The sequence below is a fragment of the Lycorma delicatula genome, chromosome 2 (genome assembly GCF_047948215.1).
Source record: "Lycorma delicatula isolate Av1 chromosome 2, ASM4794821v1, whole genome shotgun sequence".
NCBI classification, from domain to species: Eukaryota; Metazoa; Arthropoda; class Insecta; order Hemiptera; family Fulgoridae; genus Lycorma; species Lycorma delicatula.
Window position 1 is genome coordinate 174840514 of NC_134456.1, and position 18021 is coordinate 174858534.

Here is an 18021-nt window from a genome sequence, read left to right on the forward strand (position 1 = left end):
CTTTTGATGTTTTTCATGGAAGAAACGTGATTAGGCCTCGGTAGTTAAGTTCGCTAGTCAGAATTCCCGAATCTAGAAAACTGAAAACTCGTATAAATACACTGAATCGGTTCTAAATCCACAAAAAACGGGGAAAACCAAATGGTGTGAATTATTAGGCGAAAAATAATATGAATGGTTTTTTAAAACCATACCGATACTGAATCCTATTACGAAGAAGTTACCCAAAAGTTCATCTTACTACCCATTACAGTATCTTCCATTACAAAAGTGCAATTTGTTAAACTGTAAGTTCTGCCATTATATATGGGTATGTCGCACGCAGTTTTTTATGAAAAAAATTATTTTTACTGACTACAGTTACCTAGTTATCTGATCTTAATTATCTAGACTTCTTTTCTTGAGGCTACTTTAAAGAAATAACATTTATAAGGGTTATACTTACATCCTAAACGATTTAATAGGATTATTACAAATATTATCCAGGAAATAGTCGATGGAAAGGTAAATATCACTATGAATGTGGTGCAACTTGTAGCAACTGCGGTACAATGGATGTAAATCATTTGCAATGATATAAATAATGATTTATAAATTGAATATACTTTATTTTTTATTTGAATTCTTTTTAGACACAATCTATTATCTAAAAAAAACTCATTTTTATTTCAATTTATTTATTTTCAAAATAATTTATTTAATGTATCTAATTTGTTTTGTTATTTTATGGAACTGTTTATTTTACATCTACGATAAATTGACATTTTCTTCTACGTTTGCGTACTTTAAGGTAATTTAAAGGTTTGTAATTTATACTGAAGCATTTCGTTTAAGATTACTAATTATAGTTATTAAATATAGTGGTTGTGGCGAACCATGATCGATTTTCAAGACGGTTCTGTAACAGCCAATTTTCTTCTAAGCCGGTCGTAGTTATATCCTGTGACTAGGGTGGTAAGGGACATTAAAAGAGAAATGGAAGTACACACTAAATTTATTACAAGTTCTATACATTAAGTGGAGAGCATTAAGACATGACAAGTCCATCGTTTTAAAATAAATTCTCAGCCCATGAATCGAAACTATTGAAACTAATCTTTTGTATTCTCATTTTAATACCAAATAATTAAAAGTAAATCCATCAAAAAACCTTTCATCTTTTTGTGTTATGTGTTACTACATTTTTTCACCAGTGTTATTTATGTACAAAAATATTCAATAAATACAAAATTATGCTAGAAAAACCATCATGAATATATAAGAAAAGAAGGTTTTGAGATAGCTCAAAACAAATATGAAATAGGAATTTTGAAATTCCGTACAGTAAATCAAATATAGGAGCTAAATTAAAATTTTTACCGATATTGAAATCATATTTTTTGTGGTTGATAACAACTGCAAACTAAGGCATCCTGGAATAGTCGCTTTAATATTGGAAGGACAGGTAGAAGGGAAAAATTGTGTAGGCAGGCCACGTTTGGAATATGTAAAACAAATTGTTAGGGATGTAGGATGTAGAGGGTATACTGAAATGAAACCACTAGCACTAGAATGGAATCTTTGAGAGCTGCATCAAACCAGTCAAATGACTGAAGGCAAAAAAAAAACAACTGCAATTTTACAATTTTATTTAAACTGGTTTTGTTATAAACAAAAAATACTAAAAATTAATAAAAGAAGGAATTTGTAAGAAATTATTTGTGAGGATTACTTGAAAACTTATTAGTAAATATAGTAAATATATTTGTGGTTAATATATTTTGTTAGTACGTTTATTCTGATTTTATAAGATGTTAAAATATTCTGTTTTACATTTTTTTTGTAAAAAGATTGATTCCTAGTTTATGCTCAATTTTCTTAGTGGGGAAGGCAGTTTAGTTACACACTAATTATCGTATATAGTACAATGAAACCTCTACAGAACGGAACCTCCAAAAAACGGAAACTTCCTCAAAACGTACGGTTACCCAAGTCCTAATATATTTTTATAGAAATTAATCTCTTCAAGACTGAAAAATTTCACAATACGGAAACGGAAGGGAAACATAGATTTTACTTTTAATTTTACGTATTAATCTTGTCCCATATGACGGAAAGAAAATTAAAAAAAAAAAGGTTTTACATTCCCACGGTTTGCTAATTATAAATTCAGTAGAGATGATTACTTTTATAATAATAAAGTACTGTAACTGTTGTTTATCTAACAATCAACTTTCAGGTGAAAGAAAAATAAAATTGAAGAAATAAACTCACGTTACGAACCAAAAAAATCGGTTATTGCGATGAGATCGATTTATTTTTTCTTGCTTTACCGAACAGTTTCGGAGAAGCATTAGATATGGTCGCACAGCTGGAAGAATTGGCAATTCGTATAAACAACGATGATTTGCGACAGAATATGTTATGTCAACCGCTAGAATATATTATTGAAAACGAAAGTTGCAAGAGTAAATTATTATAACAAAACTGCTCTTGATTATTTTACAAAATGGTTTTAATTTATTTTTGGGCTAAGTATATGTCTTCTAATTAAACGGAACTTAAATGAAAAATTACTAACTTGTAAAAAATAAAACACCCTCTTTTAGTGTAACTGAACAATTTATGAAAATTAGTGGTTAATGTTCTTTATATGTAGTATAATTTTGGATTATTCCAAATGTCTATCCTTATCTAACTTCATTTTAGATTTGTATAACTCATAGCACAGGACCTTAACGATAAATTAACTCGATTTTTAAAAAATCTGCAAAATGGAAACCTCTAAAAAACGGAATTCTTACTCGGTCCCGCCAGATTCCGTTTTGGGGAAGTTTTACTGTATTTTATTATAATTGTATTTTAAGTCTAATAAAAAAATAATAATAGCCGAATAAAAGAATAAATAGAATATCTATCTAGATAGAATATCACAGGATTATTATATCAATCCTGTGCGTCAAATAGAATAGAACAGTAGGTAGCGAAGTGCCTACACAAAATCCTTTAAAAACCCTCAAAGGAAAAAATTACATATCAGATCGGGTAACCTTGGACGCCACCGAAAAACAACTCTGTCCTGGATCCATGCTGACCAATAAAGCGGTTGAGGAAAACGACATTCAACCAATTCCTACAGAGTTACGCCAGTACAGTGGCTCATCATCTTAAAATTCTTTGGTCCATATTGCATTTGCAGAAAGAGCCGTGTACGTTGCATATACAAATAAGTAATTTCTGTTACGCTTGCTTCAGCGAAAAAGAATGGCCCGTAAACTTGCTGACTGGATGCTGTCAGGCAAAGAAAAAAGATTAATTTTCAGATTCCCTTTCGCATTGTAAGAATTCGTATTTATTTTTCGACTCTCAGAAACGGATATTAGGTGTGCTATCTTTTCCACAAAAATGAAAGTTCTGCAGTATTATTTTTTTTCATGTGCTAAATAATTTGTCCTTACTACTGTCGTAAATTATTTTTTTTTAAACGAGCTGAATTAATCAAAAGAGAAGAAAATTTTACTATAGGGGTGCTGGTATATTTATTGGTATAAGGGTGTTTGTATGCCGATCTTCGTGGCGGAATAGCAGCATATCGGCCTTTCATCCGGAGTTCCCGGGATTTGAATCCCGGTCAAGTATGACATTTTTCAAACGCTACAAAATTCCATTTACATAGCCCACGCAAAAGCTTTAAGCTTATGTAGTGTTATATTTATATTATGTGGTTATATTCAAGCAGAAAAAATGTATGTTTAAACAAACAAGCAAGAATTTTGCAATTAACGCTTCGAACTAGAGCCCAGCGGCAAGCTATTCGTGCTCACTATATAAGCAGGCAGTAAAATAGAAAACCAAACTACTAATATAATTTTTGAAGCAGGGATTTAATTAATTTAATAATATTTGGAGCCTTAATATCTCAACTGAATCAATATTTAAGTAATAATCGTAAATCAACATTTACAATCTACATTTAAAGTTGTAAGTTATTCATTATTATGTGTTAGTAAGAAGTATCAAGTCAATTTAGAATTATTGCTCCGACCGAAAGTTTAAATAGAATTTACGTCAAGGTTCAGACTTGGATGAATAGGAAATTCTTGGCAGAAAAGAGGAGGTGTAAGAATGTGATTAACTAATACTTACACCTATGAATTAGGTTATTGTTCCAGATTATTTATAAAAATTAATATTAAACAGGATTCAAATAGTATGTGGTGAAGCTTACGGATGCAGAAAAGCTAATCTGCTTACAGTAGTTCCAGTGGACGAAATTATTTAAACTGTCTACCATCTAAATTTGTAGAAGAACATTTTCTTCAACTATTATTATCAACTTAATAGATAACGATTTAAATTAATTTCTATAAATTAATCAAGCAATAAATAACAGAAAAATGATAAAACATTTTTATTAATTAAAAATATATCTTATGTATTTTTTTCATTTAGCTATCATTATTATTATTTTTTTTTAGACTTAAAATACAATTATACAGATGTAATTAATAAAATATTACATACGATAATAAGCGTATAGAATTAAATGCCCTGCCCCACTAAGAAAATTGAGCATAGGGTAGGAATCCATCTTTTACAAAAAAAATATTAAAAACAAAATATTATAATTTTTTATAAATTCAAAATAAACATACTAACAAATTAGAATAACCGAATATATTTAAAATAAAACGTATATTTCATTAAATTAATACTGACTTTTATCACTATTCAGGAAAATCAAAAACTAATTAATATTTAAAAAAGTCTTTTACCATAGCTTTCAAAGTAACATAAACTGATATATTCATAATATTAATACAAAATGAATTATAAAGTATTGAGTGCCATTATTGTTCATTGTTTTATCTCTGTAATGGTACGAATTCGTTAATTTGCAACACTCTCTATCTGGTTCAATGATGACGCTCCATAAGCGAAAAATCAAACATATATTTTAGTCACTAATAAAATAATATTTTGTACAATTTATCAGCATCTAATATTCCTAAACTTTTATAAAGAGGTTTTACTGAATCGGCCTTTTTTCTATACATTATTCTCTTGATTAAATTAGGTGCTACGCATAAAAATCTAGTTATTTTTAAAAACAGCATCCCTTATTGAAGATGAGACTACACTAAGGCAAAATATATGTCTCAACGTTTTCAAATTACACTTCCTCTGTAATACCACAAAATTAAAACCGAAATGAAAGAAGCTAAAACACTAAATGTAAGGAAATAAAAAGAAAAACAAGAACAAAGAAAAAAGGAAGTCTAGGGTAGAATGTAGTACAAAGTTTACAAAAGTTCAAGACAAGTAGAGTTTTGATAGTGACTCAATTCCCCTGAATAATAAACATTCCCAATTATTTTACAACGTTCATCGGGAACCTCTTAAGTTTCAACTTAAGCTGAAAAGCGTTTTCAATTTCCAATGGAAAAGCTTTACTCGTTCCATTTTACTTTCATTTAAAATCCTCTCCTTCCTAAATGCATGACAAAATACATAACGAATAAACAGTTGATTCCTCCTATAAGAATTCTCAATAAATTTTTTTTGTCACTTAAACTAATGACTAGTGCTATGCGAAAAAGTCTTTGTGATGAACCTAAACTTTTTTAATCTACGTCTTTGTTTTATTTCTTCTGTAACTACAAGGTTACGCTAAATTACAGCCATGTACCCGATCTTTTTTTTTTTTTTTTTGAGGAATTATTTTTGAAGCGCTTGTAAAGCCTGACAAAAATTTGAACTCAGAACTTTCCATATGAGAAAAGATACACTAGCACTCCACTACTGACATCGGCAGAAAGGTAATTACTTATCTGTGAAAAGAATAATGGCGTGAAAGAACTGTTAGATCTAATTCTTTTGATTATGAAAACATTGCAGTGGTTATTTACTGAATTAAGACAATCTTATTCCAACCATTTTTATTTAATATTTATAAGACCGAACGCCGATAATTTACCTTTTTCTAAATGGTGAAAACGACACCATAAAGAACCGGAAAAACACAACAATATAAATAAATAAGATAAAGATTTTGGTTTTTGGACGCAATATTTGCATGCAATCTACTTCGGAAAACTCCTTATTGGGTTTGTGTCCGTTACTTTATTTTATAAAAAATATTTATATTCAGTAGTAATTTATGTACCGACTCAAATAAATTGACTTTTATTCATTAAATCATTACGTCATTTAAATCTTGAAATCATATATTGGATGTATATCTCTCCTGGCTGAATAGTCAAGTAAAAAACAATAACTGAAATAGTTTAATTTTGTTATCGTTTTTACGGGGATCATCTGCCATTTGACTGGTTGGTAGCTTTTGTATTTTATTTCTGAACTCAAATGAGATAGTACATTAGGCAACGAGCTTATAATGATATCTATTAATGCACGAGTGCAAAGTACGTTACGACACGAGTCTTGGCAAGTGTCGTAAACTTCGCAAGAGTGCATTAAAGGCCATTATAGAGAGTTTCACACCGTATTTTTTCTACGTCTGAAAGAATGTTGGGATTAAAATCGATGATAGAATAGATCGTTTACGGAATATTTTTTTAGAATCTTACAAAAAATATATTAAATAATATATTTATGAGGCAATTAGTCGTAAGTTCTGCCTTTTTCTTAATACTGAACAGCGTTAAAGACATTTCTTCCTCACAATCCGACCGACATAATTAACAAGAAGATAAACAGTACAATACAGAAACTTGGTGTACTTTCAAGTTAATCTCTGCTTGCTAACTACTAAATTGGATTAAAAAAATATAAAAAAACCGATATATTAACCAATACTCGCTTTTGATGGGTCCACGGTTGAAAAGAGTACCTTTTGATTGCTTGAACACCTTATAATAAAGATACATAAATTTCATAATGACCCTCTTAATGATAGGTTCCAGCCGCGTAATTCAGAGCTTTAATACCTGCCGTAGAAAAAAAATATTATTATTGAAAACTGGAATGTTTTCCTTACTACGTTCTAAACACAAAAGAGAAAGAATTTTTAATTTATAATTTCATAATTCGTTTATAAAAGATTTAATCAACTTGCTTTGAAGTATGTAATGAGAATAACTTTAATCAACTTCAGAAAAACTGTGGTACGAGATATTCTAGAAAAGAAGACCTGAAACCAATCAAAAGAACTAGAAAATATGAAAAAAAAAATAAAGTTAATATTCATGATAGTCGTATTATAACTGTTTAAAATATCGCAGTCGAAATACGCAAAATTAGCAAGTTGTTACCAATAGGGTCCGTCATTATTCGTCCTGATTGGTCGATCCGTTAATAGTTGAGATATAATTAACAACACATTCAGGCCTGGCAAAATGAAAATTTGACAGTTACATTTTCGCTGTCACTTTACGGATGACAAACGTAGAATTATTATGGGGAAAGTTTAGTTAACCGATATTCCTCCTGAAATCAGCATCAGCAGTAAATACACAAAAGCATAATATATACAAAAGCTAAATGCAGTTTTTTTCGGATATCAATTCTCAATTAATACATAAAAGAGAATTCTCTATAAAAATTCCAAAGGTTTATGAAAAAATATGAAATGCTCTCTGTTTAAGTCTTATTGAGTTTTCAGTTATGTTGTTATCTAAAATCATTTAAGCCAAAATATTTTTTCTTTAAAGTACAATACAAAGAAGTATCGTTAATTTATAATAAATGACATGCTTTGAATAATTATGGCTGTATTTTAGGTACATTTTACCATTTAATGATATTTTTTCGTTTATAAATTATCAACTGCAAGTGAATGTGTGTAATGTAATTTATTTTAAATTTACATTTAATACGATAAAAGATATTACAATGTGGTAAACATTATAACAAATACCTTACATTTAATCGGAGAATAAAAGCAATAACAAAATACGGCACATTATTTAAATGTTTTCATCAGTAAAATAATAATAATAATCAAATAATCGAACTAGAAACCGATATGAAAACCGTTCAATTAAGTTACGTACATTATATACAGAGTCTAAATACTAAAGTAAAATAAAATACGATAAACATTGGAAATTTAAATCACGAAACTGCATTCTGTAATATAAATATCGATTGCGAAAATTAAGCTATGAATAATTAGAATGGAGTATTCTAAATATCGTAGTATCTAGTGAACAATAACAAATATTTGGTAAAAAAAAATTACGGAAACATTTCAAAACCCGTTTTATGTAGTGAAACTGAGGTTTGTATTATCGATACAAAACTGTCAAAATGGGGAAAATATAATCCGTAATTTAATTTTTATTTAATCAAATTTTAATACAATATACCAAAACCCGTACGAGTAATATTTCGTATAAAATAACTTTTCATAAATGTTTTGTGCGGTGAAGAATAAAAAGAATATTTAATTCATTTTTGTTACTCAAAAATATTATTAATACAAATCCAACAAATTAATTATTTTGGTTGAAAAAACTTCTTTTTCAGTCCATAACGGTACTAATAAAAAAAGTTAATAAATTTAATGGTACTTCAAGTATAACGCGACAGCCGACCACCGTGACGGGAGTGGTAGCGTGTCGGCCTTTCATCCCGAGGTCCCGGGCTCGAATTCCAGTCAGGCATGGCATTATCACACACGCTACAAATCATTCATCTCATCATCTGAAGCAATACCTAACGGTGATCCGAGAGGTTAATAAAAAAAAGTATAACGCGACAATACATGCAAAATAAGTCTCGTGTGAATAACGAAATAAAATTATTTAAAACAATGGCCGTTCCTATTCTTTTGTATTCCAGTGAAATGTGGATGCTTAGGAAGAAAGGTTTCAGACAATTACTTTGTAGAAATGCTCTTTCTTAAAAGTACCAAAGGAGTCTCACCCGATGTGACAAAATAAAACTATTAGAGGATTTAAATATTTCTGACATACACGACAAAATTAAGGCGAAGAGAAAGAATTGTGATTAGCATATTTAACTTTGTAGGCAATAATAGAATTAAAAATAAGTGGTTTTGAATTATGGACCACAAATATGAGTGATTGTTGAGAACATAAGTGATTGGAGAAGATAAGGCGACGAGGCATGAGGAGTCACGTACCTCGTCGGTCAAGGCTACAGGACGTAGTTTTGCCGACCTGTTTAAATCCGTCAGGAAAGGTGCAGACAAGGGGGTAGCTGAAGTACCTCAGTTAGAAGGGGAACAGATGACGATGTTCAAATTCGTGTACGAGCGAAGCAAGCCGAGGCACTGAAGCAAACCATCAGCCAGAAGATCGAGGGCGTTACCGGATCGTTCTAAGTTTTGCTTCCGGTACATGGGCGAAGGCCAAAAAAGAGAAGTGAATGTCATCAACGTGAAGGAAACGTAGCGGACAGGGTGACTTCATGTGTCGGAGGTGATGGTGATGGCTGTCACGACGAAAACTCAGCTCGCTGATGCGTGTTCTACAATTTAACACTAATCGGAGTGGCAGGGCCATAGATACATGCTGGGAGGTGGCTGCTCGGCTAGACACAGTCATTATTGCGGTCAGTGAACCTGATCGAAGGACAGTCGCGGAGGACACCAAATAGACTGTGGCGGCAAATACAGATACGGCAGTACTATTGGTCTGTGCGACTATGGCGGTGCATGGTACGGGCTCGGGTTCGTGCTATGTGTGGGTCGAACTAGCGACGCTGGTAGTGTATAGTGTATAGTGTTTACCTATCCCCTAATATTGACCTGGCGGCCTTCGTAAGACTGGTGGACGACTTGGACAGAGATATCGGGAGGTGGAGGGCGAAAGATGTCCTAGTTGGAGGTGATTTAAATTCAAAATCCAGGTTTTGAAGGAGCCAGGTTAAAGATGGAAGAGGCCGCGTTCTAGAGGATGCGATGGCCTCAGTAGATCTCCATTGTATGAACCGGTGTGGAGAACGGACGTTCGTAAGGGGTGGTTGGGAAGTTTCTACCTCGGACCTGACGTTTATAAGCATGAGGTGTGTACAGCGGCTGACGGGTTGGAGAGTCCTGGAGGAGGAGTCACTCAGTGACCACCGTCTGATAACATATGAGGTCAACGGAGTTGTTCTGGAAAGACAAGTGGGTGTGAGAAGAACCCGCTTTGATCATCGTAGAGTGGAGCAATTTCGGGCTGTGGTCGGAACTGGATTCGAGGAACATGAAATAATTGTCCCGAACATCTTAACAGATGCGGTTTATACAGCGGGAAGAGAAACTGGAGTCATTAAGGACACAGTCCCTGGTCACCGAGGAGTTTACTGGTGGATTCCTGACCTGGCAGTTCTAAGAAGAAGATATATGGCTAGTCGGCGACGTCTTAAACGACCGCAGCGACGGGGTGTGGATCTGGATGATGAGCTTCTTCGACTTCGGAAGCTCAGGAGAGAGTACAAGAACAGTATAGCGGTGGCCATGAAAAGAAAGTGGTTACAAGGGGCTCGGTTGATGACGATCCCTGGGGCGATGCGTATCTTATCGTGACGAAGAGATTCGGGAGGAGCTTACCGGTCTTGTCTAAAGATGATTTAGTGAAGAGTGCAAAAGAGCTGTTTTCACGAGGCGGGGACACCTATAGGGAGGAAGTGGTGGCGGAAGAAGTCGTCCCATTCACCCTCAATGATTTGACTGCTGCTGCCAAACCTATTAAGGATGGCAAGCGTCTGGGACTGGACGGGATCCTCCTGAGGTTGTGAAGATCACAGAAGATACCGTGCCGAACAAGGTCTTACAGGCCATGAACACAGTTATTAACAACGAGTGGATGCCTGAAAGGTGGAAGGGTGCGAGGTTGGTTATGCTGCGGAAGCAGGTAGGACGTCTGGGTGCTTGCCGGCTTGTAGACCGTTATGCCTATTGGACTGTTACGCCAAATTATTGGAGAGTTCTGATCATTGTAAGGCCAGCGGTTGCAGGGACATGGCGGACCAGGAGAATTCAGGCAGATATGTTCCTGGATATTCGAAATGCCTTTAACAAAATTCTGTGGCAAGTGATGTTTTGCGAATTACGGGACAGGCAAATCCCGCCGTACCTAAGTATAGTCACACAGGAGTATTTCAGAGACAGGTACGTGATCGAAAGTTCTGAGGAGGGAGAAGAAAACTTCTCTGTCGAAAGGAGTATCCCTCAGGGGTCAGTCTTGGATCCAGCTTTGTGGAACGTAGCATTCGATGGAGTATCCGGAGGGGGTCACACTAGTGACGTTACCACGTTACCACGAGATGCTGCTATGATTGTGGGGAGCAGGATACGGCAGAACACGTAGTGTTTTCATACACGAGGTGGAGAGACTTGAGGGCTGCCATGATGAGCCACGGTAAAGTAAACGTGGATAATGTAATAAGTGTGATGTTGGGTGACAGAGATGCTTGGACGAGGTGACGACTGCGGTGTCAGCCAAAATTAGAAACAAGCAGCGGTGGGAAGGGACAGGCAGACTGGAAGGCTGCAGTTGACCTGAGGCGGAGGGATCGATGCCAGATGGCTATGGCCGACCAGCCTTAGTGGGTGAGCGGCGGGTACATACCATATGAATTAGGTCTGTCCCCTTCGTGACAAGAACGGGAGGTTTTTTAGCGGGTGAGAGCCACGCACTTGCCGTCAGTGCTTTTTCCTCCTCCTAACGAGGAAAAAAAAAATATGAAGCCAGAAGTGCCAAAACTACTATACTGTGAAGCAAGAAGAAAAGTAATATCTATATATTATTTAAACTTATATATGTATATTTGCATACACAGTGATTCAGGAGTAAAGGGTGATAATTTGGGAACTAATTCTAGAGCTTGGAGTAAGGAAAAAAGTTCATAGTTCGAAAAATCTTTGCAATTCAGTTACGGCTAACGAAAAATTTCGCCCAGATTTCAGTTCCTCCCGGTGAAATGAGGTCATACTGAAATTATAAAAAAAAAGAAATCTTTTTTGTATAAGGTATAAATTTGCTGATTTCTTATGTTTTTGAACTGAAATCGAATAAAAATTCCCAGAATTGTTTCTCCCGTACCTTTCATGATATCAAACATAAAACATTAAAATTATGAGAAAAAACCACGATTTTTTTAGATCGTTGAAGTAAAAATTTGTTAAATTACCAATAAACGCGTAAATTTTGTTATCAAACTTGTAAAGAATTTAATTCTGAGAAAATGAATGTGACAAAATCTACAGAAGACAAAAAAAGATCAATTTTTGTTTTTAGAAACAAAACAGAAAATCGTTAAGAAATTGTAAAAATTAAAAACAGCTGTTTTAGTATAATAAATTTAGCCCTATAAAAAATTATAATACTTTTAATTTTCTTAAAAAAAAAAGCGCTCAATTTATCAATTTACAATAAATGTTTGAAAATTCTACATTGCCATCGATGCACTTTTCAACTCGTTTCCTTACATTTTCTGTCGGCAATCTAATAATAAATTCGCGTTCCCTGATGAGGACAGCAGCAATGAGATTGCAAGCGATCAGTTCATCACCTGTGTCTAATTTTTGCTTGTATACCTCTTCATCTATCCCCATAAACAGTAATCTAAAGGAGTAAGGTCTGGTGATCTAGGTGGTCGTTTACCAGCCCTTTACGTCCAACCCATTTATCAGTAAATTTTTTATCTAAGAATTGTCTTATTTCATTCGAGAAATGTGTTGCTGCTTCACCAGGTTCATTTCAATTCATTTCGGTAATAATAAATTTCCAACCACAAGAAATTCATTATTTAAAAATTCTAAATAATTTCTCCTGTGACACGTTGTTCTTGTATTAATTGTTTGTCGATCATACCATACCAAATGTTCACCAAAAATCGTTTGTTAGAAATTTGGTTCGACTATAGCATGTGGGTTTTCCTCAGACCACCGATGTGATTCCATGTGTTGTTTATGCCATTACAGATAAACGTAATTTCTTCCGAAAATAATATGAACGGAAGGAAGCGGTAATTATTGTTAACCCATTGACAAAATTGCAGTCGTATGGCATGGTCAACGAGCTGAAGGCGTTCAACTTTCTGAACATGATAAGGAGGCAGTCTGTCAGAATATAATGTCCTCCATACTTTGTGGAATGTTGAATCGTGTAGAAATTCTTCACGTGCCGTTGTAGAACTAAGCTTTACCAGCTGAATAACGTTTTCCTTTTCATCACTACATACCGTCAGTATTCATCACTATATGAAGTTCAGATGAAACATGAGCGCTGGGAAGTGTACCATTCTCAAGAAGATTATTAAAAATTTTACAAAATACTTTACAATTTGGAACTAGTCGTCCAGGATACCTACGTCGATATTCTTCCATCGCAAAAGTCATACACAAAAGTCATATCAGCGTATTCTGCATGGGTGAAGATACACAGCAGTTTTCAAAGCAAAGAATTCAAAACGTAGTTATCACCGCTAGGTATTGCTTCAGAGGATGAAATGAATGACAAGTAGCGTGTGAATATGCCATGCCTAACCGGGATTCGAACTCGGGACCTCGGCATGAAAGGCCGAGACGCTACCACTCGCGCCATGGAGGCCGGAAAAAATTCAAATCCAATTGGAAAATTGTAGGTACAGTTTAGAGTACAAAATTTTTCCAGAAATAGCTGTCGTTCAGGAATAGTTATTTAAAAAAAAATACTGGTTTATTCATTTGGATAAACGAGAAAGAACACGTTTAGAATAATTAAAAAAAAAAAAAACAATCACTATTGCAATATAGCTAAAGGGAAATTTGCTAACAAAAAAGTGATTAAATATTTCATCTCAGAGCAAGAGAGTAACATTCGCTAGAAAATGATGAACCAGCGTTTTGTTTTATGATCACCAACAATCAATACAAGTTATAAAGAATATGCTATAATTTGGTCAATACAATTATATATTTAGAAGAATTTAATGCTTAACTTATAATGTAAGAACTATTTTTAAATGATTTTTTCTTCAAATACATTTTAGTTTCAATTGTAATTAACCATAACTTTTTATTATATTTCTTGCTCGTCTAATAAAAAGAAGTATAACCGAGAAAGTATATAAAGATAACAAGTATTTTATTAATTTAGAAAAAAATAAAATATATACCATTACCATAAAAATATCAATGTATACCATTACTGATAAAAATAAATGTTTCTTGAAAAATGACCAGTAACTGAAAACACGGTCCAAAACATCCAAACTGTACGAGGACAGCGAGAAACGGCGCGGTTGACAAGGTATGGTTTAAAAAAAAAATTAGGTTAAGAGTATAGTAAAATGTTTACTTATTTAGTTTTATTCAGTTTTTCTTTTTTTTTCAGTAATTAGATGACAGTAGTAACGTTAACAGACAAATATCGGCGAGTAAAATAAGATCATCCTTGATTTTTTTTTTAACCAAATATAGTGAACAATGTGTAAAATGATATACTATAATTAATTTGCACATCCAATTAACCATAAGTAATTACCACAAATAAAATACAATTTCAATGTTATACTACTTAATTTACTTATAATTACTATTTTTAAGTAACAATAACTACAATTTTACATTCTTTTCTAACTATTGATTGCATGCTATATAAATGTGTATATATCTATAAAATAAAAATGTAAACATTCATTCATTTGTTCAAAATTTTAAATCTCCGAAAATTCTTCACCGATTGCTTTGAAATTTTGACACAACGTTGAATTCAATACGCGTGTATTTTTATATACCTAAGATTTCACACCTGTGACAGGTAAAAACATGCTTTTTTTAAAAACAGCACTATCTATTGGACGTAAAAGCAACACACACTACACTAAATATTTTACGATTCTGGTTTCAATGTTTCCGATATGTGTGTCCGCTACAGACCAAAAAACTACTAGACGGATTTACACACGGGAAAAAGGAAGAAAGGAAAAATCGAAAAAGGTAAAAGGGAAGAAGGGGAAAATGGGGAAACGGGAAAAGGAGAAAAAAGAAAACAGGAATGGGAAAGGGGAAGGGAAAGGAGAAATTAGGTAAATAGAAATATGGAAAGAAAAGGGAAGGGAGAAAAGGGGGAAATTGGGAAAGGAAAATGGGAAATAGGGGAAAGGAAATATGATAAATATGAAAATGGGAATAGGAAATACGGAAAAGGGGAAAAAGGAAAACGGAGAAAGGATAAAAGGGAAAGGTTAAATTTTGTGAAGTTCCGTAATGTTCATTTTGTTAATGTTAAATCAAACTTTCAATTGTGTTCATTTAATCTACATATATACATCAAATCTAGCAATAGCGAAGAATTCCCGGGTCTGCTAGTTGTAATATAAATAATAAAGTATTATATTTTTTTTTAGATAAAGAAAAAGAATATAACCTAAAACAAACATGTGCAACCAATTTTATTTAATTAATTTTTATGATTAAATGAAAAGACAAGGATTTTATTAATTCCGATAAGGATAATTAATTTCTTGTAGTAATTGAATCCTAGAAACTGTTCAATAAATTAATATAAAATAAAATTGGCAATTATACAAATTGGTCGATTTGTTGGTAATTTAATCTATGTTAAGTTTAGCTAATTCATTACTGTAGCGAAATGAAATCAGCATTTTAAAACAGCGATTATTAATTAAATTTTAGAATAATCACCATAAAACATATATTTTTTTGTAATAAATAAAATAAAAGAATGTTTAATAAATAGATAAAAATAAAAATAATTAACTGCAGTTTGGGAAACGAAAGAAAAAACCAAACTCTGAAACTGGTGTAATTTTGTAAAAAATAGTTGTAAAAAAATTAATTTCTCTATTAATTAAAACAACTATAGTTTTATAAAAACTAGAAAAACGTAGATTTTATTATTCTTTTTTACAATCAATTTCAATTTTTATAATGATTGCATAAAATAATTGCATAAAATATTTAATTAATAGTCTGGTAAATGTAATTTTATCCATGCTCTCATCAAATTTCATCGATTCGTAAGTTATTTTAATGAACACTAACACATTTTAAAATAACAGCATTATCATCCCCAGTTTGGTATTCAAAACGAATTTATTCACAAAAATAATTTTTTTACAACATACATTTAAAAAATTAGATTATCTATAAAATAACACTTTACAAATTCGAATTATATTTACAAAGAAAATTAATTTTATAATATTAAAATCTTTGCAAAGATTTTGAGGTTTCTTTATGCGCGGGAAATAATCAAGTAATAAAATTCAGAAAGCGTAAACACAGATGCGTAGCAGTTCTAGCTGTACGTCTACTGAGTTTTCTAAATTTTGACGTGTAATAATAAAGTGATACACGGAATCGAAACAATCTTAAAATAAACTAATAATGTACGCTTTATAATATTTATCATAAACCAGTGATTCTATATACAAGAGCATACTGTTACAGAGCAGTAAGCATTTGTCTAAATATTATTCAGTCAAATAATATAATTTTTACTTTCCAGTCTGAATACGGCTATAGCTGTAGAAGGAAAGATACTGTAATCGGCCCAATTTGGGATATATGCGGATTTTTCCAGATCTTGACATTTTGACACCTACGGAACCCAAAAAACCTCATAGAAATTTTCGTATGTACGCGCGCGCGTGCGCACTTGTGTGTGTACGCTTTTGACCTATAAATCACCTTATATCTCCAGAACTACTGGACCAATTTTGTCCAAACTTAAGATCAGATTAACAAACAAACTGTGTCAGATTACTTCTATATGTGGGGCATTGATGCCATTAAATTTTCAACTTAAAAGGTCAAGGAGGTGAGGCTGTAGAGCCAGGTCACCCTCAGTATATTTTTGCCTAATTAAGGCCATGTTTTTCTTAGGCACATTTGTTAACGATTAAAAACTACCAATATTTCAAAAAAGTGAGAAAAATCGCCTCTCCTCCTTGAAAAATGCTCTAACCTACTGCCATGTTGTGACGTCACAGGTGAGCGGTAGAATTAAATAAATGAATAATATTTAAAAGCTAAAAAAGTTACTCGGTCTGGTTCGGTCTCGAACTCGATCGTTCGGTTGACCCGGTACCTAGTGCGTTAAGCCTCGCGGCTTCACCAGTCTACCGACCGTACAAACGAAATTTTTTCTATGTAAGTTATGAAATTACATTAGTTTAGTTAGTGCCGACCGTCGCCGCTAGTACCGCGACACCCACGCGAATTAAATACGGTATGCACGCGCGCTTTAGTTAGAATCATTGAATTAATTAAACGAAAAAATATTGCATTTAAATAAAATGATAAATATGTTAAATTAAGTTGTGTGAGTAAGCCGTATCGAAACAACCCACAGTTGTCAGCTTTTTTGAATAATCTCTTTTTTCATTATAATTTCTATTTCATTTTGATCTAGAGTTCAAATTCATAAATTGTTAAATTATTATAACTATTTTATACTTTGAAAAGATAGTTTCGTTAAGATATTATTTTTCTGAAAAGCCTATGCCATTACCAAAATAATCCACGAAATGAAGTGAAATCTAATGGGAGTGGAGATTTAAGTCCCAAGTATTGACTCTTTTTGGAAATGCATTATTCACGACACGAAGCTTGAAAAAAAGTGGCTGAACCAGTTTTCTTTTCTTTTTTATAATAAAAATAGCAGTATCTTGTTTTTTTTAAATAAGTATTTAATAAAAATTTAAAACACAAGCTTAATCGGTATACAAGGTACATAAGATCCATCGGTTTAATTTACTGAAGTTATTATTTTTCCTTAGCCACATTGTAATCGTGATTTATTTATTCCAATTAGTTTATCTTTTTTTTTCCTGTTTAGCCTCCGGTAATTACTGTTTAGTAATACTTCAGAGGATGAATGAGGATGATATGTATGAGTGTAAATGAAATGTAGTCCAATTAGTTTATCTAAATGCACTAAAGTTCCACACGATTAATAAAAATTTCATTTCATTAGATTGTTTTCAAATAACTCAAGTAAAATCAAAGAAAAGATTTCAGACTCTTTTTTAAGTAAAATTAACTTTTTTCCCTACTGATATTATAAAAACACTTTCTAAACACATTTATTTTTTTACTTCCTAATAATTTATTAATAT